The 25,227-nt window shown below is 42.3% G+C and overlaps 1 protein-coding gene across 12 annotated transcripts in view; it reads left to right on the top strand.

Moving 5' to 3' along the window:
• The window catches only part of FOXP1 (forkhead box P1), a 380,424-nt gene that overhangs the window by 122,757 nt on the left and 232,440 nt on the right, over positions 1–25,227 (top strand). The window contains exon 1 of one of the 12 annotated variants that reach the window (XM_082848508.1): positions 13,528–14,035. The exons of 10 other annotated variants lie outside the window; for them this stretch is intronic. The gene's annotated coding sequence lies outside the window, so the exon portion shown is untranslated. Of the gene's footprint in view, positions 1–13,527; positions 14,036–15,903; positions 15,999–25,227 lie in introns of those variants that run through there. One more of the 12 variants, XM_082848507.1, reaches the window with a different exon arrangement.

Raw genomic sequence — 25,227 nt, forward strand, 5'->3', positions numbered from 1 at the left:
CTTTGAGGACAGGCGAGCTTTGGGAGGTTTGCAGGCAAGGGAGTGACTCAGCCAGATTGGGTTTTGTTTTGAATGTTGCTCGTGATAGTAGCAGAAGGTTCCTTGGGTATTGCAGGAGAGAGATGAGATGATGAGGGCTGGATGGCCATGACGATGATGAAAAGAATGAGGATAAACTGGTTGGGTATGTAAGACTAAAGATTACCACATCTTAGTGGTCAACTGAGTGTCAGAGAAGATGACAGTGGTGTTTTCCTGATCAGGAAAATTAGCAGGTTTGAGGAAAGAGTGTACAGTTTTGGACATGTTGAGTTTTGGGACATCTGATGGACTTTGAGTGGTGTGAATAACCAATAAAGGAGAGAAGTAGTTCTTGGGGGTCCAATCTGGAGTAATCACTGCATTAAGCAGGGGTAAAGCGTATGCGGTGGGCACAGGGGAACTTAAGGAACAGCAACACTGAATGCGTGGATGGAGATAGTGAAGTCTTCCCCAAAAATAAATAAATAAAAGACCAAGGAGGTGAAGGGTTACAGAGTCCAGCAGCAAATCGGGGGGGTGCAGTGTGGTCTCAGAGAAAGTATGCGAGAGGTTTCAGAGTGGCCTTAAATGTGAGATGTGACCGAGAACCTCTGGTCTGTGGGGTTTCGCGGTGTTTCTGGCTGTGCTCTGGCACCGCCTGCATCCTCATCCCCTAGCCTGCTTGTAGTAAATGTTGCCTCCAGGGTTCTACCCCAGGCTTGCTGCCCTGGATCTGGGTGAAGTACTGAATCCTAATTCGCTTCAGAGCTTAGGAATTACCATCCTAGCCTGGAGAATTGAGAATCCACAGTGCAGAGAGTTGCAAGTAGAAGACAAAATCGTGGCGAGAACATCCTTTCAAGACACTTAACTGAGTAAGGGAAAGAGGCTGAAGGGTGGACACAGGAGGAGCAAAAGGGTGACCCGGAAATGACGACCTAGGGGCAGAGTACCTTGAACGTAATTATAGGCTAAAATGAGGGGACCGCTAGGGAGAGTCGGATTGATGTTGGAGGGACGGTAGTTGACGGAGGGCACGGATTTAAGAGTGAAGGTAGAAGGTGAACAACCTCTTACTCTCAGAAGGGAAGGAGAAAAGGGCAAGAGGATGAAGATATTTGATGCTGGGCAGGGGAATTCCCTTTTGCCTTCTCCATCATCTTATCATACTCAACTTCTCTAAACTGCTTGAGATCACCAACCACCCCTTCCTTCTTGAAACTGTCTTCTGACTTCTGTGTCACTCTCTGCGGTTCTGCTTCTGATGTCCCTCTATGGTGGACAGAGAGAGATTGGATGACTCTTGACGTTCGCATGTTTGTCCACCAGCTTGATGTGTGTGTGTGTGTGTGTGTGTGTGTGTGTGTGTGTGTGTGTGTATAATACATTAATTTTCCCTGACCTTTAGTGTTTTCTTCTCAAAATGGGGGTTAATACGTACTCCACAGGGTAGTTGTGAGGACAAGAAGTTAGTGCTCAGATAGTGTCCCTCTTCCTGTTTTCTAAATATACGAATTGCCTACGGTTTGTTTGGAGGATCCCTCCCGGCCCCTCTCAATCTTACCCACGCCGTTTGAAGTGTTAGCCATGTCCTCGAGACTCCCCCCAGCACAGCTCGTTTTCACTTCTGCTTCTCTCCTGAGAACAATCTCTTTCCCTCGCTTGGCTGTTCTTACGAGAACATCATCATTCTCCTGATCATCTGGGCTGGAAATCAGAGAAACTTACTGATGCCTCCTCAATTCTTCTAACCAGACAGCTCCCAGGTCTTCGGTTCTAGCTGCACAATATCTCATTCATTCATTCATTCATTCATCCATCTGATAGACAGTGAATTATTTATCAAATTGCCTCGTACCATGTGAGGTACAAGACGTCATCCCTGGCTTACAGTTAAGCATGCAGAAAATTACAAGACAGTGTAACGATTGCTCTGCATGAGTTCAGTATAAAACTTGATGAGACCCTGTGCCTGAATGCCTATCCCAGACTTGGTGGTGAGGATGGTCTGTAAACGCTTCTTAGCTTGAGCTGAGTTTTGAAGTTCTGTAGGACTTAGCTCCATGAAGATTCGCCACAGAGACTTAGAGGTAGAGGGAACACGTGTGTGGAGGTACAGAGGCATTCAAGGCCGTCATTGAGCATGGCCACAGTGTAGATGGGGAAGGGGAGGAGAGGAGACCAGAAAGAGAGAGGGAGAAACAGAGAGAGAAAAGAACAGGTATAGTGGTACAGCCAGATCATGAAGGGCTGGGTGCCTAGCCCAGTGCTATGCAGTAGAAATAAAACGAGAGCCCCGCTAAGGAATTTAAAATTTTCTGTGAGCTACATTAAAAATGTAAAAAGAATCCGGTATATATTGTAAAAGTATTTTATTTAACCCAATTCAAAATATCATCATTCTAACCTGTAATCACTATTTAAAATTTATGAAAGCCACATTTTACATTCTTTTCTTTCATACTAAATCTGAAAAATCATCTCAGTTTGGATATTAAAATTTCATCAGAAATACTTGATCTGTACTTAAATTTCACAGAACTTACAGCTGAGAAGGTAGATGCGTATATCCAAGTTGTTGAGCACATACCTGAAAATTTTCCAATCACTGAACCACGTATCAGTTTTTAAATTAAAACTAGTTTGCATTAAAATTTCACATATAGCAAAAATTCAGCTCTACAGTCACTCTAGCCACTTTTTTTTTTTTTTTTTTTTTTGGCGGTACGCGGGCCTCTCACTGTTGCGGCCTCTCCCGTTGCGGAGCACAGGCTCCGGACGCGCAGGCTCAGCGGCCATGGCTCACGGGCCCAGCCGCTCCGCGGCATGTGGGATCTTCCCGGCCCGGGGCACGAACCCGTGTCCCCTGCATCGGCAGGCGGACTCCCGACCACTGCGCCACCAGGGAAGCCCTCTAGCCACATTTTAATTGTTCAATAACTTCATGTAGCCAGTGGCTTTCCTACTGGACAGAGGAAGCCTAGCGGTTTGGGACCTCACATGTGAGGCATTAGGGAGCCATTGAAGGAGGAGCCGTTAAACAAAGGAGGTCATGTGATCAGACGCGCTGTGACACGGCCAGGCTGGGAGATGCACCCATTCCCATTCACAGTTACAAAGGGATGGGGGCATGCTCCAAGGCAAGGGTGTGGAGAAACAGATGCTATTTAAATAGCAGGTAGAGCCCAAGCCCTAACTCCACTTCTTTCCAGGCACATTATTTTTTGAAGATTTGATGCACTTATCTGTAAAATGGGATGTGACTGTCCATACTTGCCGTTCCGTGGGAGTTGCCATAAAAAATCAAGTGACTTTTGCACAGCAAAGGAAACCATAAACAAGACAAAAAGACAACCCTCAGAATGGGAGAAAGTATTTGCAAATGAAGCAACGGACAAAGGATTAATCTCCAGAATTTACAAGCAGCTCATGCAGCTCAATAACAAAAAAACAAACAACCCAATCCAAAAATGGGCAGAAGACCTAAACAGACATTTCTCCAAAGAAGATATACAGATCGCCAACAAACACATGAAAGGATGCTCAACATCACTAATCATTAGAGAAATGCAGATCAAAACTACAATGAGGTATCATCTCACACCGGTCAGAATGGCCATCATCAAAAAACCTACAAACAATAAATGCTGGAGAGGGTGTGGAGAAAAGGGAACCCTCTTGCACTGTTGGTGGGAATGTAAATGATGCAGCCACTATGGAGAACAGTATGGAGGTTCCTTAAAAAACTACAAATAGAACTACCATATGACCCAGCAATCCCACTACTGGGCATATACCCTGAGAAAACCATAATTCAAAGTCATGTACCACAGTGTTCATTGCAGCTCTATTTACAATAGCCAGGACATGGAAGCAACCTAAGTGTCCGTCAACAGATGAACGGATAAAGAAGATGTGGCACGTATCTACAATGGAATATTACTCAGCCATAAAAAGAAACGAAGTTGAGTTATTTGTAGTGAGGTGGATGGACCTAGAGTCTGTCATACAGAGTGAAGTAAGTCAGAAAGAGAAAAACAAATACCATATGCTAACACATATATATGGAATCTAAAAAACGAAACAAAAAAATGGTCATGAAGAACCTAGGGGCAAGATGGGAATAAAGATGCAGACCTACTAGAGAATGGACTTGAGGACACAGGGAGGGGGAAGGGTAAGCTGGGACAAAGTGAGAGAGTGGCATGGACATATATACACTACCAAAGGTAAAATAGATAGCTAGTGGGAAGCAGCCGCATAGCACAGGGAGATCAGCTCAGGGAGATCAGCTCGGTGCTTTGTGACGACCTAGAGGGGTGGGATAGGGAGAGTGGGAGGGACGGAGACGCAAGAGGGAAGAGATATGGGGATATATGTATATGTATAACTGATTCACTTTGTTCTAAAGCAGAAACTAATACACCATTGTAAAGCAATTATACTCCAATAAAGATGTTAAAAAAATAAATCAAGTGAGATGATGTAAATAATATTACAAGCTTGTATTGGTTAAGCAATGAATGAATGAATGAATGAATGAATAGTAGGTAGAGTAGATGGGAACTGGTAATGGAGGAAATAAAAGAGAAGAAAGATGATGAGATAATTCTTGATTTGAAAAGTGACCTCTGTTTGAAAACCGCTGGCTTGGGGTTTGGATGGAGGAAGAAATAGATGATCTCAGTCTGACACAAAGTTGAGGTTATTTTAGCACATCCAGAAGAAATGTCCAGCAATGTCCAGAAGGTTGTAGGAGTCCGGGTCTGTAGCTCTGCAAAGATACTTTGGTTGGCGGAAACGTTTCAGCATTCAGCGGATGTAGGTAGTACTGAAATGAAGCCACGGGAGGGATAAGGTCTTCCAGGGATGGTGCTTTCAAGCAAGGGTCAGCAAACTACAGCCCTGTGGGACAAATCCCGCTGCTACCTGTCTTGTAAATAAAGTTTTATTGGCAGTCACTCAGTCATGCCCGAGACATGTTAGTGTCTTGTTTCTGGTTACATTTGTGGTACGAGGGAGCTACGACTCTGAGTTATTGGGACAGGGACCGTGTGGCCTGCAAAGTGGAAAATATTTACTCTCTGGCCCTTTCCAGAAAAAAACTGTCAACCCCTGCTTTATTTTTTATTTTATTTTATATTTTTAACATCTTTATTGGAGTATAATTGCTTTACAATGGTGTGTTAGTTTCTGCTTTATAACAAAGTGAATCAGCTATACATATACATATGTCCCCATATCTCTTCCCTCTTGCGTCTCCCTCCCTATCCCACCCCTCTAGGTGGTCACAAAGCACCGAGCTGATCTCCTTGTGCTATGCGGCTGCTTCCCACTAGCTATCTATTTTACCTTTGGTACTGTATATATGTCCATACCACTCTCTCACTTTGTCACAGCTTACCCTTCCCTTTCCCCATGTCCTCAAGTCCATTCTGTAGTTGGTCTGTGTCTTTATTCCCGTCTTGCCCCTGGGTTCTTCATGACCTTTTTTTTTTTTCCCTTAGATTCCATATATATGTGTTAGCATACGGTATTTGCTTTTCTGACTTACTTCACTCTTTATGACAGACTCTAGGTCCATCCACCTCACTACAAATAACTCAATTTCGTTTCTTTTTATGGCTGAGTAATATTCCATTGTAGATATATGCCACATCTGCTTTATCCATTCATCCGATGATGGACACTTAGGTTGCTTCCATCTCCTGGCTATTGTAAATAGAGCTGCAATGAACATTTTGGTACATGACTCTTTTTGAATTATGGTTTTCTCGGGATATATGCCCAGTAGTGGGATTGCTTGGTCGTTTGGTAGTTCTATTTGTAGTTCTTTTAAGGAACCTCCATACTGTTCTCCATATTGGCTGTATCAATTTACATTCCCACCAACAGTGCAAGAGGGTTCCCTTTTCTCCACACCCTCTCCAGCATTTATTGTTTGTAGATTTTTTGATGATGGCCATTCTGACCGGTGTGAGATGATATCTCATTGTAGTTTTGATTTGCATTTCTCTAATGATTAACGATGTTGAGCATTCTTTCATGTGTTTGTTGCCAATCTGTATATCTTTAGAGAAATGTCTGTTTAGGTCTTCTGCCCATTTTTGGATTGGGTTGTTTGTCAACCCCTGCTTTAGAGTTTGGGAATCCTGAGTATGGAACTCTAGGCAAGATGAAAGATTTCAGAATGAGCAGAGGAAGTCACGCTCCTTAAAAGGAGTGAGAAGGAGACACCCAGATATGTAGGCAGAGAAGCACCGTGAGCAGGAAAACCTGGAGGCAAAGAAGAGAGATTTTTTTTTTCCCCAGAGAGAGACGATGTGAATGACAGTGTCATGTGCTGTCAGGGGGTCAAGTGAGGTAAGGATTGAAAAGTGTCAATTGAATTTAGCAACTCCAGTCGCGTTAGCGACTGTGGTAGGAATATTTGGGGCAGCGGGGAGGGGCAGAAGCCAGCTTAGAGCGGGCCGAGGACCCAGTGGGGAGGAAGAAGGGGAGGCGATGAGGTCTAGTTCTGTCCATCAGGGACGCTTGAGGTTGAGGAAACCTGTTTTAAGATTGCCATGCGTACTTGTCAGGAGCGGGAGGGTACAGATTTCACAGCAGAAGAGGGAGTCATGATAGAGCATGTATGTGCTCAGGAGTCAGGGGGAAAAGGGAGGGAGCCCCCAGCCCTCTTTTGATTCCCACTCTTACTGCCTCTGTCAGTACCGGACTCAAGCTTCCTAATTTGCCCCCTGGTTTCCTTGCTTTAGCCGCATCCAGCGTACTTCCATCAGATTTCTCTCCCTAAAAGATTCCTTTAATCCCAGCCCTTCCCTGCTCCCAGCTCAGTGAAGGTTCCACCTCCAGTCTTCCCTTCCAGGCTTGGTCACTTCCATTTCCAGGCACCTCTCCTCCTGTTTGCTTGTGAGCACGCTCTCCCTCACCCTCCTCATTGCCACCCTCATGAAACACAGCACTCCATGACAGAGCATCGCCTGTTTTGCCTAACCTTGCCCCATCACAGTTGCTCGATTCACTAGTATTTACGAAGTAGAAATGCGAGCAAACATCACAAGTCATTAACATTTTAAGGCATATTATAAATTTATTATCGAAAAAGAACTATCACTCATTGCTTTGATGCAGTGCAAATTCCATAGAACAGTTTTCTTAACTGTGATGCTACCAACATGAGGGACCAAATAACTTTTTGTGCTGCGGCCTGTGCTGTGCATTGTAGGATTTTAACAACACGCATCCCTGGTTTCCCAGTAACACCCGTTCTTCCCAGTTGTGACAACCAAAACTGTCCCCAGACATTGCCAGATGTCCCCTGGGTGGGGCTAGGGGGGCGGGCAAAATCGCCCCCTATTGAGAACCGCTGCTGTGGAACGACAGTGTGAGGCAGAATTTTTTTCCCCTGATGTTTTCTATTATTCCAGATGTATCCTTTCCCCTCATACTTTGCATTTTTAATAGTTGGACCCAAGGGAAATTATCCTGAAGATGTATCTTATTCCAGGCAGTAAGAAATGAAAAACACCCATTTGTGACTGCTTACCAAGTTAATAGTGACCCTATCCTATTCCATCTAACAATACAAGCAACTTATAAAAATCAAAATAGGTGCTCCAGTGTGTGAGCCGATGGTGTTATCACTCAGCTCCTGTACGTTAAGACCTGGAGGTCTTAACACAAACCACGTTTTATGGTATACACTTTCCCCAGTGTCCCTGCCTTTTCCCGGCAGTTCCTGTTGCGTATTCTTCGATGGGGGGCTTTCTGTTAAAAGTGAGGTCAGAATTCTCCCATCACAAATACTCACCTGTTGGAAGAAAGCCAACTTTTGGGAAAAGAACCCAAAACGAACATGACGAGCTAAGACATCATGGTTAAATTTTTTATGTAAAGTTCACGAATTCATGGGAAATGAGCATAAGAATGCCATGGTGGGCTCAGAGGGCTGGTTGAAGGGGACGCTGAACCCACTCAGTTGTGAGGTTACAAAAACTTTCTATTCAGTGGGGAAGAAGAAGGTCGCCCCCCTCCTGGCGTGGGTGTCCTCGGTGTTGGGGATTTGGTCGTGGGATCTCTGATGCCTATTCTGTCCCGTTTTCCCACTGTGTAGACAACGCATGCTAAGTACACTAGTCATTAACCACTTGCGTCCAGAATATGAGGTACAGCTTGCTAATCCTATCTGCAATTATTAACATGTACTTCCTTGACTTCCACAAACGGTGTATACAAAGGAGAAATGCTTCTGAAAAGGCAATTAAAGATTTTTTCTGGAGGTATCGAGGCTTCAAAGTCATCATCAAGAGACTGCTTAGAATGAGGCTGGTTAGCAGTATTACCCTCTGCCCTGCTCTGCATTTTCCCTTTTAACTACAACTTGGTAAACAAGAGCTAATTCTGAACAATAACCCGGAAAGTGAATGACGTTCTCTAAGCTGTCCTTCAAAGCAGTGTTGACTTTATCGATGTTATATTCCTCATATCACCTGGAGAAAGCAGGAAATGTTTCTAAAAATCATTCCACTGAGAACACAGTCCTACTTCAGGCTCGTTTTATGATGGAGAGAGGAGTATTCTGCACTTGGGAATTTTTTAGTGGCTTCCCCAAGGTCTGGGTTTTATGGGCTACTAATAATCCCTGTGATTTATTGAGCACCTACTGCGTACTAGGCACTTTACATATATTAGCTTTGCGTGCTCTCAGAGCCCTGTGCATTTTTCATTGTAACAGTACTCACAGTCCTAATCTCTACTTATTATACGAATAATTGATTAATGTGTGTTTTCCCCATTAGTCACTTTCCTGTCCGTGGATCTGTATCGATTTGTGTTCCCCATTGTTGCCCCACACTTAGGACAGGACCTGGCATATAGTAGGTACAAAATAAATACTGCTTCGAAGGATGAGTGAATCCAGATGCAGAGTGGTGTGATTTTAGAGGTGAGGAAATGGAGAGAGTGGTTGGGCGGCTTGTTGAAACCTTGCAACTGGTAGTGCGAGGCATCAAATTCAAGTGTGTGCGGTCCAATGGCGACTCTCTTTCCACCACACCTGCCTTCTCAAACTTTAATTGAATCACCTGGAGGCTCTCACCAACATGCACATGCTCATTCAGTGGGTCCACGACGGGCCTGAGAAGGTACATTTTGCTCCCACACGATACCTGTGCTGTTCTCCATAGAACCATGCTTTAGTAGTGGAGGTCTGCACCACAGTTGCAGCGTAAAAAGTGATCACTTCCTTATCTGTTGGAGGTGTATGTGGTTTTGTCTGGAAATTCTTGCCACGAGACAGAGCCTTTGCACCTGTATCAGTCTCCTAAGGAAAGTACCGCAGGGATCTGCTCTTGAATAGATATATTGACTCCTTCTATCATTTGCTTATCCATGGGCTGTGATCTTTGATGAGTCTTAACTCAGATATCGATGACGCTCATAGGCCCTGTTGCCTCCCTTAAAAGTCTCGTACTCAGTACCAGGTGGCGTTTCTGCTCTGAAGATGTCCAGTACCCCTACTCTTCACACTTACCATGGAAATGCCAAGGAGTAGCAATGCCCTTCAGAAGTTTCTTTGGATATTTAGTTCATGAAGGTGTCCTGTTGAGAATCTGGAGTCTCCAGACATCTGGTGGTCCCACCACTGAGTCTGCAGCCATCCAGTGACCCCAGGACCCAGTATGTGAAGAGAGGCTGCTATCACTGACCCCACTGTTGGCACCTGCTCTGTTGACTGTGGGCATCTTAAGCTCTGCCCTTCTTGTTGGTGTGTCTGTGACTGTTTCTTCTTGAATATCCTCCCTGGCTCAGCACTTCCTCCTAGGTCTTGAGAAAAAGGTGCAGAGGTTGGCCTCTTTACTAGTTAGGAGTGGTGGGTTCAAGGTCTAGGTGCTTATCTTAGCCATTTGACACCACATGGTGGAGGAGCATGTTTCTGAGAAGGGGCCCCTCAGTCAGAGCTGTGATTACTTATCATTGAGCAGTCCAATGCCCGGCCCCCCACCTATACTGTGTCACCAGCCTCTGGCTGTTTCACAGTTTCTGAGTTCAATCCTTGCTAACCGTAGGATGATACCTGGGTTCTTGACTTAAGACTGACGGATTCTCAGGTTGTTCCTTCCAGTCATGTACACCAGATCTGTTCATCATCTTTGTGCCTAATTGGAGCCTACCCTTCATTCATCATATAATATGATGTCACCATTTTTTCGGATATGCAGGATTGGAAAATTCGCGTATGCTGTGTTCTAATTGTGTAGTAGTAAAAATTGAAGGGGCACTTTGAAAAAGGTTGTTCCTTCCAGTCATGTACACCAGATCTGTTCATCATCTTTGTGCCTAATTGGAGCCTACCCTTCATTCATCATATAATATGATGTCACCATTTTTTCGGATATGCAGGATTGGAAAATTCGCGTATGCTGTGTTCTAATTGTGTAGTAGTAAAAATTGAAGGGGCACTTTGAAAAAGGTTGTTCCTTCCAGTCATGTACACCAGATCTGTTCATCATCTTTGTGCCTAATTGGAGCCTACCCTTCATTCATCATATAATATGATGTCACCATTTTTTCGGATATGCAGGATTGGAAAATTCGCGTATGCTGTGTTCTAATTGTGTAGTAGTAAAAATTGAAGGGGCACTTTGAAAAAGGTTTATTTTAGCTCAGTATTTTGAAAAACTCTTTCAGCTCTGCCTTCCTTTATAATATTCAGGGGTACTAAATGGTCATGAAGGGTGATTTAATGAGATGAGGACTTAGAAGGTAAGGGCATCGTTATATTATTGAAGTCACACTGAAAGTAAATTGACAGATACCTGTAGTTTGTCCTGAAGTCCCTTATTGAAGAGCTTGCTTTAGTTCTCTTCATGTGAACAGAGAAGGCACAGGAATGATATACGATGAATGAGGCATCTGCCACTGATGGAATATTCTCAGACCACGCGATGTTTCTTTTCTATCTTAGTACATAAGGTTTTCTCCATTTCATTTTTATTTTTCATTTGTTTGAGAGTGTTGTATTGATTTTAATCTATGTAAACTATATGCCTATGCCTTATTAATCAACTTCGCAAAGGTAGTGATTAAAGTGTGCCAATGTGGGAAGCCACAAGAAGAAAAGACAGCTTACATCTCACTTTTATATATAAAAATTATCCTCATTTTGTAATACTTTAGCATTATGTTCATTGTTCCCATAAAAAAATACTGTATTTTGTGAAATGATACAATCTGTGAGGCATTTCCCATTATGTAGCCACCATGTCTTTAAATTATAGCAATTTCTTAAGATTTTAAGGCAAAATGGGCTCTTAGAAGTGTGATTAATAGCAGGGAATGAGGCTAATGCTGGGTCATCAGTGGCACTCCATTACAAAAAAGGTTGGGCTAATAAAAGCATCCATCTTTTTGACCAATAAAGCATTTGAATGATATGCTTATAGTTTTTTATCATATAGTAGTTACTTGCTAATGAATAAACTCTGAACTTGCCTTGAAGAAAGGCAGCTCTACTTAAGTGGCCCTTGGACTAGCTTTTTGATGATGTGAGAACAGGCAGGCCTGGGAGGGAGGCTTGTGTTAGAGCTGCTGGTTTGATTTTTAAGGTGTCTTCTACAAGCATCATACCCACGGCCTATAGGAGTCCCATCCAGTTCAGGGGCCAAAGTAGAGAGTCTAGTCAGTTGATTACTTCTTTAGCAGCATAAGTGTATACAGTAGGCTCTCTATAAGTGCTTTGTGAGTTGCACTGTTAGGAATACTGTGCTTAGGAGTCGGGGATGTAGCCTGGTCCCAGCGTGGATCTCTTAGGCCTTCTCTAGCTCAGTTGCCCAAGACATAAGCTTGTACCACTCCCTGGTGTGTTTGAAGAGGATTTTTAGATGGTTCCTAAGTCATCCACCAGTTCTCATTACTGTGATTTGATGCTGAAGCAATTCCATTTTCAGTCTGCTTTAATCCTTCTGGTAAAGCCAAGGAGAAGGTCTCCATTTGGAGCTAGTATGTCTTTAATCTCTCTCTTCCCATTGTAAACTCACTATTTAACAAAGAAAGAACATGGCTTCCACTCAGAGCCTTTGGGGACTGTAGGATCTAGCTAGAATTTAATAACATTGGTTGGGTTGTATCACATTTATTACAAAGTCTTTCCTTCAGAGGGATACATAGTGGTTTTTCCACTTGATGAAGTGATACAAAGTTTTCTCTGAAATAGATTTATGTTTGCCAAAAGTGAATAAATTTAAAAAATGACATTGGACGTGTAGATAAAGAGGGCAAAGATAATGAATGTAGATGTAGAAGTGAATGCTTGAAGCCTGGAAACTGGCTCAAGGGGCCACTCAGATGGCATGACCGCTCTAAGAATCTCAGGATTTGTAAGATTATTGTCCCAGAGAAGAGTCGTGGAAAGAATAAATCAGTCCTTTCCAATCTTGGGTCTCCCCAGAGCTTCCTCAGGACTCTTTTCAGTTTTTAAAATGGTCTATCAAACAGATTATATGATTAGGAGTTGGAGATTAAAATATACACACTACTGTATATAAAACAGATCACCAACAAGGGCCTACCGTGTAGCACAGGGAACTCTACTCAATATCTTTTAATAACCTATAATGGAAGAGAATATAAAAATATATATATATATTTATATAAAGTTATATATGTGTATATATATATATCTGAATCACTTTGCTGTACACCTGAGACTAACACATTATAAATCAACTATATTTCAATAAAAATTTTTTTAAAGTAAAAAAAAAATTTTTTTAGTGTCATATGAAAGGCTTCTTCATAAATGCACTCTCTCTTCCTCTTTGATTCATTTTACTTTAATTTTTTTTTAGTAAATAAAGCTTTAAACATTTAGGGTCTTTGGGGAACAAAATAAGTAAATAGACACATGCAGGTACAATAAAAGGTGGATTAGAACAAGTTTACCACTACAATTGGGGTAGAGGAGAAAGGCATGTTATCTATCCCACTCACGGTAAGGAATCAGTAGAACCGTCGCAGAATTCAAAGGAGTCTCCGTTTGGGTGATGATTATGTACCTAAGGACAGCATGGCATTAAAAACTCCAGGGGCTGGTTACTGACCTTTACCAAGGAAAATGTTTACAGCTCTTTGGATTACCACGTAGAATTGTACACCCTATATATAATCCTTGACCAGTAGTCTAGTTTCTCCAGACTTTAGGTATAGAAAATAAAAATGAAGGTCAGGAGAACTCCTGGAAAAAATGAGAAGTGTGGATAGTGAGTAATCAGCATTTTCCATTGAAGACGGGCAACAGGGATGGGAGGACACAGCGTTATGCTTTTACTTCTCCATTTTTTTCTCCCTTGAGTTTCGCTGGGACATAGGATTAGGGACTTCTCTGTTTCCTAGTCATCTCAGCCGTATGCGCAGAGCAGCGAGCATGGAATTTGAGAACGTTCCGTTCCCAAAGCATTTGAGGAAGAGTCTCTGTGTTGTTCCAGCAGCCAGACTTGCATCATCAGCCCGAGTTGAGCAAGGCTGGGTTTCCTTCTCTAGGGCAGTGGAACAGCTTGAGCCCCAGAGGGCTTTCTAGGGCAGAAAAGGGAGACTTCTCCGTGTCCCTTCCCAGTGACCGGTAGGTGGGAACAGGTCCACGAGCCTGAGAAATTCCCTCTTCCTAGGGCACTGAACCCTCCATGGAAATTTCTTCTCCAGACGTTGTGGAGGCCTCAGGGGCTGTGTTGGTTTGGGGAAAGGAGACAGTCAGCAGAGAGGGACTTAGGAAACAAACCACAGCGCAACAAAACAAAAACACAAAAGAAAATACCCTGTTACTTTGTGACTTCAGGGTTGCAGAACAAAGATTAGATTATTGCAGCAGGAGCTGGGAACAAGAGCTACTAGAGAAGGTTAGGAAGTCTGTAGTGGAATTCAGTGTGATGATCAGGGCTGGCGGGGGAAGACCGGTAAAATTTTGTTACAATTTTTAGACAGAGATGGAAATTCCAATAATCTGATCATTACTAATGTAATTGCCAGAATCTTCTGAGGTGTATCTTTAGTTTTTTGTGTTTTTTTAAAATTTCATTTTCTGTTTTCAAGTTCTGCTTCGGCTATCCAGCTATCCAGTGTTTTGCTGTACTTTGCACTGACATAATGCTGAATTTTTAAAAATTAATTAACTGATCATAAATGTAAGATATAGATTAAAAAACTGCCTTTCGGTATGTTTTTGCTTATTAAATTTTAAGTAATGGATGTTATTCACATATCAAAATTAAGTAGTTTAATAATGTTAAAGTATCTGTAAAATAGATTCCCAAACTAATGTTTTAATTGCAAATTGTATACCTAAATATAGTCTCTCCGATAGAGTATGATAACTTTCTTATGATATACAGCATTACTGTTTTACATGTTAGTACACATGAAACAAATTTTTGAAGGTGGAACATTTCTTTGTGACACTTTGTTACTGGACGGAGTAAGCTTGTTTACTCTTGGCTTTGAAGACTTAAGATTTCTTTGATAAGCCGACAGCATGAACTGCTGAATCCTCATACGTAACATCAACTGATTAATTTATTTATGTAATCTTTTTTAAGGGCAAAATCATCACCAGGTGTAGTTTGGTTTTTGCAGGGTGTTGGAGAATGCTACAGATCTATTTGTGGATACTGTGTGCTTGAGGGTATCTTGGATCAAGAAACTTGGGGAGAAAGGAACATCAGGGTTTTCCTTCTAGATAAAACATTCCAGATCTGAATCCGTGTTTAACCCATATATTTCATTGATAAAAGGAGATGAGCCCAGGAAATGAATGCATGGTTACTCAAGCATGAAAATATTACAGTCTTTTAAAGCTGTTACCAGATGCAACCTATAGTAGTTGAAACCGTGTAGATGCTTTATTTTTACCTACAAGCCAGGAAATAAAAGGGCATTTGACTGAACTCTGTTTCATTTGGGGCCGGTGGAGGGGGGGAACCTCTTTTTCTTAAAGGGGGCCATGCTTTTTTTGGATTGCCAAGTAACATCACCAGTAAAGAGTTAACCGGATTTCACTTGATTCGCTCTGGCTTATGTGATGATGAGTAATGCGAGGTTGGTAACGGCAAATTGTTGTTTATAAGCAAACATGGCATTGTGCAAACAAGCAGGCCTGGTCTCCAACTGGTTTGATTTCATGGTGGTCAGCAGCTGATCTATGTAACGTACAACCTTTCTGCCTCTCTAAATGTCAGAAGAATGACTGTTTGTTTATCTTGCCTTCTTTGCAGCTGTTTACTCTGTAATGCATTTACCTCGACCTTGATTCCCTAAGAGTAGCCCCACTCTCCTCCCCAGTTCTGTTTACATTAGTCCTGCCCCTGGTGTCACCTATGAAATCTGTTGATTATTCCACCTGGTTAATGTTAAATTGCTCTTGTAAGATGATGTGTTTGTTCATAAACACAAGTGCTGGGCCCCTTGTTTACTGTACCCATGGCAGCAATCGTTATTAAACAAATATTGCTTTGTTTGCGGGTGTGAGCAGCAGTTTATCCTGCAAGGTCTGTTTTTTAAAAACACACACGCAGACACGCACGCACATGCACACGCGCGCGCACACACACACACACACACACACACACACACGAAAAAAAAACAAAAAAAAATTTAAATGCTAGAATTTCGATAAAGAAAGGAAAAGGGGAACTTGTCCCTGGAATGTGGTTGAAACAGACTTAGGTTTGCTTTTCTTATCTTTTGCTTAGATGAAGGGGCTGGAGAGATTAGCGAGTTGTTTGGTTTTTCTAAGAGATTTCCTTAGTGTAATGATATCTATGCAGTTGTTTGCTTTTTTCAGAAGGGAGAGAGCTCTCCTGAAAGGCCAGTAGCTCAGTAATAGAACATCAGATGGCTAGAAAACTCTTTGTGGAACAAACAAGGACTTAAAAGGTCTAGGAGAAAAAGTCTAGTGCTATGAACAAGGCAATCACCTCCGAAAGGTACAATCCTTGGATTTTGCATTTGGTCTGTGTTGTGTGTTGTCCTGTGGGCTCTCTATGGACCGTCTGTGGTGCATGCACTCTATCAAGTTTGAAAAAGGAAGATAAATTTTTAGTTTAATATGTTCTGAACAACTCCTCTGTGATACAGAGACGTCCTGAGAGGAAAACATGCAATTAATATGCAGGGATATATTTTAAAAAGCTAGTATTTTGATTCTTACCTGTTACACTTACCTGTCTCATTTTAAAATGCACTTAGGCATTGTATCCTTTCTAGTTAAGTAAAACAGACCTTGTATGTCTTTATTCGGCTTGGAGGGTGTGTGTGTGCGCGTGTGCATGTGTGTGTGTGTGTGTGTGTGTGTGAGAGAGAGAGAGACAGACTCTTGGACACAGGCAAGCACATTAGATAAAAGCCAACAGGAGCCTGTCTTTTGTCATGTTTTGCAAACAACAGAGCAAACTCAGCTCACATCATCTTTGTTTTCTGTTTTTTAAATTATTGTTTGTTGCTGTTTCTGACTTTGCCTTGTGTTTCAACACTGGGCAGGGCTTGCTAGCCTTTGCTGTAAATTACAAGGATACACCACAGACTGGGGGGAGGCTGGAGGCTGGGGGGTCATGACCTTCAACAAATGGTGGTCTTTCATATCAGTAAAAGCCTGCTAATCTCTCTGTTAAGAGGGACTTTGGGGAGGGAGGAGAAATGCATACATTCATATTGGAGTTTTTCAAGGATAAAATTAAATAATTGTCCCTTTCACGCAATGGAGAAATGCAAGCAACAGACTTCTGATGGGCTGCATTCATGAAGTTGCCATGATGCTGTGAGCTTATTGTTCACTTTGGCCACCATGGCAGTTAGGGGCTGCAGGCGAAATGGGAGACACGTGAAGTGTGTCATCGAACATGCTGGTCATTAATTGCTGTTAGGAACCCAGCCCCATGTATATGCAACTATATAAAATATGGAAGTGAAAAAAATATCTATTCTGAACTGGTTGTCTGTCACTTTATTCCACCAGACTCTTTCTGAGAGTTCAGCTGTTTGAATGATTAAAGTTCTACAGGCTTTGTTAGTTCTCAAACTTAAAATCTGTTTTGTTCTATGAAAATGCATTTTAATTAAGCTCCGCAGAACACCTGGCTCCGTCAGACCCTAAGCTTCAGCGGCTTCCTTGTGGCAAAGCAAACAGCCTAGTCCTGGATTGGCAAGGCTCCTTTTTAGTCTCTGTTTAATTATTTGAGCTCGTCTGGATTAATATGACAGGGAGTGGGTATGGATTCTGCTTTGTACTTCTGTTTCCTAGAGCGGCTTCTTTCTAACTTCTATAGTTTGCCCACAGTTGCCATGCTCACAACACTTAAACTCCTGTCTACTGAGAGAGAAGGAAAACAAGACCAATGGTCGCCGAAGTTCTAAAAATACAAACTTTTAAGAGAGTGGGATGCTTGTCGTTTGTACTCATGGATGTCTTATAAAGAGTACAGAGTCTCAGGAAGTTTGGTTACAACAGGTCGTGAGACGGAGGCATCTACAGTTTCTCTGAAAAGCTTTGCTGCCCTGGAATTAAAATTGAGAGATGCCTTTTCCTTGGAAGTTCGAAGTCTCCTGTCTTCACCTGGAAAGGCTAGTAGAAAAGGGAAACCATCTTTTTGTTAGGAACATCATTTCGTTACCACCCTATTCTTCTAATTCTCTTCCAACTGGGACAATCCTACTTCTATGAAGACTTATAATGATGTAATGGCACAAGTTCTTTTCGGAGTTTGAGAACTGCGAAACGGTTAGTCATTCCCAAGAAGTACAGGAAACAGAGTAGTTTAGAAGCAGCAACATAAAAGGTGGTGACTACAAGCCCTTGATCTCATTTGATTGAGAGGTTGGACTTGGATTTTTCTGTTGTGTAATCATTTAGTTAAAAATTCAGCAATTATATATTGAATTCCTATTCTGTGCAAGGCATGTCTGAAAGTCAAGTTGGAGATAAAGGAATTTTTGACTTTTAATTCTTATCAAACACATGGAGGTGGAGAGGTGCAGAAGGAAATCATTTTAATCTGAATGCTTTTTCTTCCATTTAATTGATAAATATAAAGTGCTTCTGGTTCAATTGATAAATAGAAACTAGTTCCTATTTCTTTCCCCTCCTTTGAGCTGTAAAGGTAAGAGAGCTACATTATTATTAATTTTTGCAGTATTATTGTTTTTAATTATTACCTTATTAACAATGAACATAATTTTCATCCCACGCTTCTCACCAACTGAGGATTCCTTTTTTCACTGAATCCCTGTTGTTACAGATTCTGGCTCTCTGAGATGTATCCACCATACTGTGGCCTGTACCCATTCCTTTTTCACACCAAACCCTGCATTTCCTGCGTTCTTGAAGGGCAGAGGGATGGGTAGCTCCTTTAACACACAAATGCCAATGCCTCCTTGGAGGGGTGCTCCTGGAACTTATTTATTTCTTCTCTTCCCCGAGAGGCCCAGCCCATCACCTGCATGATACTCTCAATCCCTTCTAACCTAAGATCTGTGAAGATTCTAATTTGGCCCTAATCCTCCCATATGACTAAATAAGTGACCACTTATTTTTTTCCACTTTTTTTTTTTTTTTTTTTTGGCGCTACGCGGGCCTCTCACTGTTGCGGCCTCTCCCGTTGCGGAGCACAGGCTCCGGACGCGCAGGCCCAGCGGCCATGGCTGACGGGCGCAGCAGCTCCGCGACATGTGGGATCCTCCCGGACCGGGGCACGAACCCGTGTCCCCTGCATCGGCAGGCGGACTCTCAACCACTGCGCCACCAGGGAAGCCCCCACTTTTTTTTTTTTAACATGCTTTTGACCATTTCATTGCTCCTGAACTTTTTCCTCTTGAAGAAGAAATTTCAGATTTTTAAAGATGGATCTAGATATCTACAGTGCATGGTAAAGTTGATAATTCATAAATCATTTTTAACAACAGGTAATATGCATAATTTATGGTGTTACACTGCTATCTTTTTGGTATTTATGATGGATAATGCTCAGTTTTTGCCCTCATATTACTGCTTTAAATTATACCACGAGAAAATTAATGAGAAAGTAGATTTATGGGTTTCATTTGTTTGTCAATTCGGAAATTAATTGGGTGTTAATTTTAGGCGTCTCTCATCAGACCAGGACTTCAGTCTGTGTGCATTATTTGTATTCATTGTGGCTTACTTCCCATTTACTGTGGGTCACTAGCTTTGCATATATTAAAATAGCCCTCCGGCTCCTTCCCTTGATTACTTTTTGAACTGCCATGCATTAGAAAATTTTACGCCTTTCTGTTATAATTATGAAAATTTGGTATTGGAAGATGGTGCCTTCACAGCACAGTCAGCACCCTGACTTGTCTTCCTAAACTTGGCTCTCGGATGGTCTTTCCATGAAATGGGACTCCTGCCAGTGGGGGCAGTGGACGGACAGGCGGTGGTGTCTGAAGGGTTCATTGACAGCTTGCGGAAGTGCTCTTGGATGAGAAAATAATCAACTGTGGTCACTCTGTTTCACCTGTTCTTTTCCTCCCCCCCCCCCGCCCCTTCTTGTTTTATCTTTGAGAGTATGCTATGAGCCCACCACTTGTAGACGGTCATTCAGTATCTTGGGGCCAGTCGAGGCCCCTCCATCGCCCGCTTCCTTAACCCCTACACTTCACTTGTAATCCCCTCCACCAGCCCTTCATCTCCTCACTGCCACCTGCCCCAGTAGCATCTTGCCAGGTAAAGGGTGAACGATTGAAAAGCATGTGTCTCACTCTAGGAAATGTAAAGCCTTCTACTGAGAGGCTCTAACTTCCGTCTGGATGCTTTCTGTGGCTTGATTCCCTGACTTGAATGAGAGTAAGTAAGAGTACTGGGTGGTTTAGTTTCCCAGGCCACCCCACTGAACTACGATGGCGGGGGTGATCCCCTTAGCTACACCTTAAAACTCCTAGGTGTGTGTCATGTTGCCAGGTAAATCGTTTGCACATTTAAAGGGAACCAGATCATTTACCTGATGAGACCCAGAAGTGCATGTTGGCTTTATATTCTTAATACAGACAGGTTTTATTTCTTCTTTCCTGAACCACATGAACATGATCAGGATTTTGAAACTTCATGATGCAACATGAGGATTTTAAGCAGTACTTCTTCTTTTATTATTTTTGGCTGTGTTGGGTCTTCATTGCTGCGCGTGGGCTTTCTCTAGTTGCGGCGAGCGGGATCTACTCTTCATTGCGGTGCGCGGGCTTCTCATTGCAGTGGCTTCTCTTGTTGTGGAGCACGGGCTCTAGGCGTGTCAGCTTAGTTGTTTGCAGCACGTGGGCTCCTGGGCACGTGGGCTTCAGTAGTTGCGGTGCACAGGCTCAGTAGTTGTGGCTTGTGGGCTCTAGAGCGCAGGCTCAGTAGTTGTGGTGCACGGGCTTAGTTGCTTCGTGGCATGTGGGATCTTTCCAGACCAGGGCTCGAACCCATGTCCCCTGCATTGGCAGGTGGATTCTTAACCACTGTGCCACCCGGGAAGTTCCAAAGAGTACTTCTTTAGAACAAGAGCTAGCCTGACTCCCACCCTCCTTCTTGACCCGTCTGCACACCCTGTGTGGAGTGTAACTGATGATGGAGTCAGAATGTGTTCAGGGTTTCCAGAATACAGGCGTACCCTTCTTTTATTGCACTTCGCCTTATTACACTTCACAGTTGCTGCATTTTTCTTTTTTTCTTTTTTTATAAATTGAAGATTTGTGGCAACCCTGTGTCGAACAAGTCTATCGGCCCCGTGTTTTCTGGCATTATTTGCTCAGTTGGTGTCTTTGTGTCACATTTTGGTAATTCTTGCCAGATTTCAAACTTTTTCATTATTATGTTTGTTGACGTTATCTGTGATCAGTGATCTTTGATATGACTGTTGCAAAAAATGACAACTTCCTGAAGGCTCAAAGGGTGGTTAGCATTTTTCAGCAATGAAGTATTTTTTAATTAAGGGATGTACCTTGTTTTTCAGACATAATGCTATTGCACACTTATTAGACTACAGTATAGTGGAAACATAACTTTTATGTGCACTGGGAAACCAAAAAAAATTGTGACTCGCTTTATTGCGATATTCACTTTGTTCGATATTCGCTTTGTGGCAGTGGTCTGGAACTAAACCTGCAACGTCTCTGAGGGATGCTTGTGTAGGAATTCACATAGTCTCTCCATTTTTAGAGTTGTCCTCTTCCTCCCCACTTCCTCCTTTCCTCCGTCACTTCCTTCCTTCCTTCCTTCCACCTTTCCATCCATCCTTCTTTTTTTTTTTTTCCTTCCTCAGAGCTTCTGTTATCTCTTCAAAATGCATGCCATTTTCCTTCTGTCCTCACACATGGATGAACAATGAGAAAGAGGATTTTTCTTCTTTGGGTGGAGGAGGACCGTGTAATCACTCTAATCATTTTCCTAAAAAGTGATTTCACCGTTGACTTTTCTTCTCCTCTCCCCACAGACGTAGAAATATATTTTACAAAACTATGTTTAGTTTAACTTACACATCCTTTCATGAACAGACCAAGTTCTTTAAGGGCATTTATTCTGCTTCATATAAATAATTGATCAGCCAAGTTAATTTACTTCTGCCTGACTTGGTCAACCTTAATTAACTGCTCTGGAATCAAGACTGAACTTTTTGTTAGCTTAAAATCTTTCACAAGCATGATAACAAGGGCTTTATTTTCCTTAAATTTTCAGCATCAACACTGTAACCAAGGAAATAATCATAATAAGAAAGCATTGCTTTCATTTACTATAAATACATTGGCCAGGATATTATGAATTTTCCAGAATACTTCCAGAGAGCAGCTCTGTTGGCAATGACAATAAATAAGCACGCTAAACTCAGTTCTTATCCTTCCTACAAGTCCCTCCAGCACAAAAATCGATCTTTTGAAATCAGTAGCTCTGTAATGTTTCCAAGCAAGACGAGAAGCGGGCCATTTTGGCTTCCTTAAGCTTTCCGACATCTGTGGGATTTGTAGCATCAGCTTTTGTGAGGTTGTGTTGAATGGATCATATGTGATTTAAACACGCCCCGCGCCTTCAGAGAAGCCATAGAGAAAGTCAGAGGAAGGTTGGGCTTTGTTTCTCCAGAAAGGACTTATGAGTGGGTGTGGCATGGCCGTGCCCTCCAGGTGCCGTGTCTTTCCTATTCAGGCACATTGGATGGTTGTGCGCTATTTGTTGTTTTCAGTTTGTCACGAGCAAAGCAGTTCATTGGTTTTAGGGTGTCCCAGAGGAAAGCGGAGGTTATGCACACGGGGTGCCTGGGACAAGCACGGAAGAATAGAGGGTCCAGCATGCTATGTTAGAAAACACAGATGCCTCTCCCATGACTTGCTTTAGGTGACGCGAAAATTGTAAAACTCAATAGAAAGAGACAAAATACAGTGGTTCGCTAAAGAATGCTGACACTTTCAGCTTTGTATTTTATATGCCTTTCTTTGTCTACCTGCCACCCTCATTGTTGTCTTTTCGGGTTTTGACTTTGTTTTCTTTCCGTCCATGTACTTTGCATCACCACCTAGCACAGGACTTTGCAAATGGGAAATTCTCTCACCGGTTTTTGAACGGACAAGTTCACGTCTGCAATGGGGGGTGATTCTGGCGGTATCTCTTCCTTAACCTGCTGCGGTTTCGTTTTCTTATCTGTAAAATGGGAATAGCATTCCCTGCTTTTTCTCCCTCAGAGAATTCTTCTGCGTTTGAAAAACACATAAGAGGGCTTTGTAGTTTGTGCAGCATGACACAGATATAAAGGCTTATTAAATGGCTTGGAACATTCCATAGAAAGAAAGAACTGCCAGGCCAGATATTGTTAGAAATGTTCTTAGACATCGACACTCCTCATTTTTCACATGTGCTTTTCAAAAAACCTGTTTTCTCCTGATTGGTGTGGGAGATTATGGGAAAATTTAAATCTTCCAACTGACATACTACTGTTAGCACTTGACTAATTAAGGACATCCTCGGACCAAAATAATCCTTTATGCAATTTTGGTCCCAAAGCCTGCACTCGCACAAACCTGGTTCGCAAGCCAAGCTGCTTGGCTTGATGCCTGCAAAACTTGTGCTGGAGGACTTGGCAGTCTTCTTTGGAACTGCATGGACCAAACCCTTCTCATCAAATTGTGCACTGGGGATAGTTCGTACTCCACCCACCATGATGGTGTCAAACTCCGGAAACAGGAGCGGGGACTCTTCGACCGACACCTGTCTTCAGGTCTGGGGTCCTGATGGTCACGAGGTTTGAAAGCAGCATTTTACCTGTAGCTCTGCCCCCTGAGGACAGGCTGTTTGGGTAAATATACCCCATTCTGAGGGCAGGTATAGAGTTTAGGTATGGACAGTGTTTTTGTCTTTGTGGGGTGGGAAACCCCTGTAAGGTTCTGGAAGGTTACAAACTTTGTTTCTTGAGCTATGCTTGTGACATATCCTAATAATTAAATGGGTTTCCTTGCTCACCGTTAAGACAACCGTTCTCTTCCTTAAATCCCTAAACACTGTCTTTTCCTTCGCTTCTATATGCATGGGCAAGTTTGTGGCAGAGAAACTGAAATGTTGGGGGGGAAAGTACCTGCGTTTGACAGATTTATTTATTTTTTGGTGATAAACTAGGTACTTGCATTTTGCCTGGTTCTTGCATACCGGAGAAAGTTTTAGCTGTTTTTTGGTAGATTCTTTACTCTGCAGACAGTAAGAATATGAACACAATTTTTTAAGGGCTATAATCACTGAAATATCTGCTCTAAAGAGACGAGAGCGAATCAGCTGTTGTGTCTGAGTTTGTTTCCCACCTGTTAACAAAAAATGCCATTCTTAATCCAGTTCAGTATTGGATTAACTTTAAAAAAAGATATGTCTTCTGGGTTTATGAAGTTTGTAGTTACACTGGATAATACTATGCACTGAAAGGAAATAAAGACAGATAGGAATTTTTCTGCTCTAATTTTTCCATTTGTTTTTTGTACGAGTTTATAGAAAAGAGACTTAAAACCAATCCTAGCAAGAAGGCAACCTCCTCTAAAGATGCCCAGAGTGTTTAAGTTTCCCTGTTGTCACGTATTTCACGTGTGGGGGGAGAAATCTGCAACACTGGTGGTACATATGTCTTTCCATGATTTGAATCAATTTGTTTAGAAGTCTTCTGCCCTTCTTTTTTAAATTAGTTTCTATTAATACAAAATTGTATAGTTGATTTACAATGTTGTGTTAGTTTCTGCTGTACAGCAAAGTGAATCAGTTATACATATTCATATATCCACTCTTTTTTACATTCTTTTCCCATGTAGGCCATCACAGAGCACTGAGGAGAGTTCCCTGTGCTATACAGTAGGTCCTCATTAGTTACGTATTTTATATATAGTGGTGTGTATGTGTCAATCCCAATCTCCCAACCAATTTATCTCCCCCCCCCCCCTTTTATCTAGGATTGGTGTTTCACATTTTACTGAAGTCTTAATTATACGGGCATTTCTCAGCTTGGGCGTTTGAGCTGCCATTTTCCTTTAGTGACTTTTGTTTTTTCTGGCCTCTCTACTTCAAGTGTGACCCTGGCATCTTCACTGTTTGCCTTCCCCCGCCTCACCTCAACTTTAAGAAAACACGTCAGACTGAATTTGTCCAAATCTTGGTTCCACCACTAGTGGCTATGATATTTACTGGGCAAATTAAAAGAAGTCTCACAGAGCCTTAGTTTTCTCATGTAGAAACCGGGGCTAGGAATTGTCCTGAGAACTAAACTGGAGAATACATATAAATCCCCGGGACTAGCACAACACTGGTGATCAGTAGGTGGTCACAATTGATATTAGCAAATATTGTCTTTCGTCATAATTGGGCATCTTTACTGAGAGCTGAATTGCCTCCTTGGGATAATGGTTTTGTACCCAGAGAGCAACAAGGAGTGCGCAATGTATTTACACAAAGGCCACATTCTCTAGCGACTTGCCTTGGACTTACAGTTGTCCTCCCTCATCCACAGCTTTGCTCTCTGAGGTTTGTTACCCTCAATCCAAAAATATTAAATGGAAAGTTCCAGAAATAAACAGTTGTTAAGTTTTAGATTCCACGCCATTCTCAGCGTGATGAAGTGTCACCATCCTGCTCCAACCCGCTGGGAGTCACCCCTTCGTCCAGCGTTTCCCACCCATTTGTCACTTAGTCGCCACCTTGGTTGTGTCTTAGTA

This window comes from Leucopleurus acutus, assembly GCF_964270905.1.
Source record: "Leucopleurus acutus genome assembly, chromosome: 10".
Classification (NCBI taxonomy): Eukaryota; Metazoa; Chordata; class Mammalia; order Artiodactyla; family Delphinidae; genus Leucopleurus; species Leucopleurus acutus.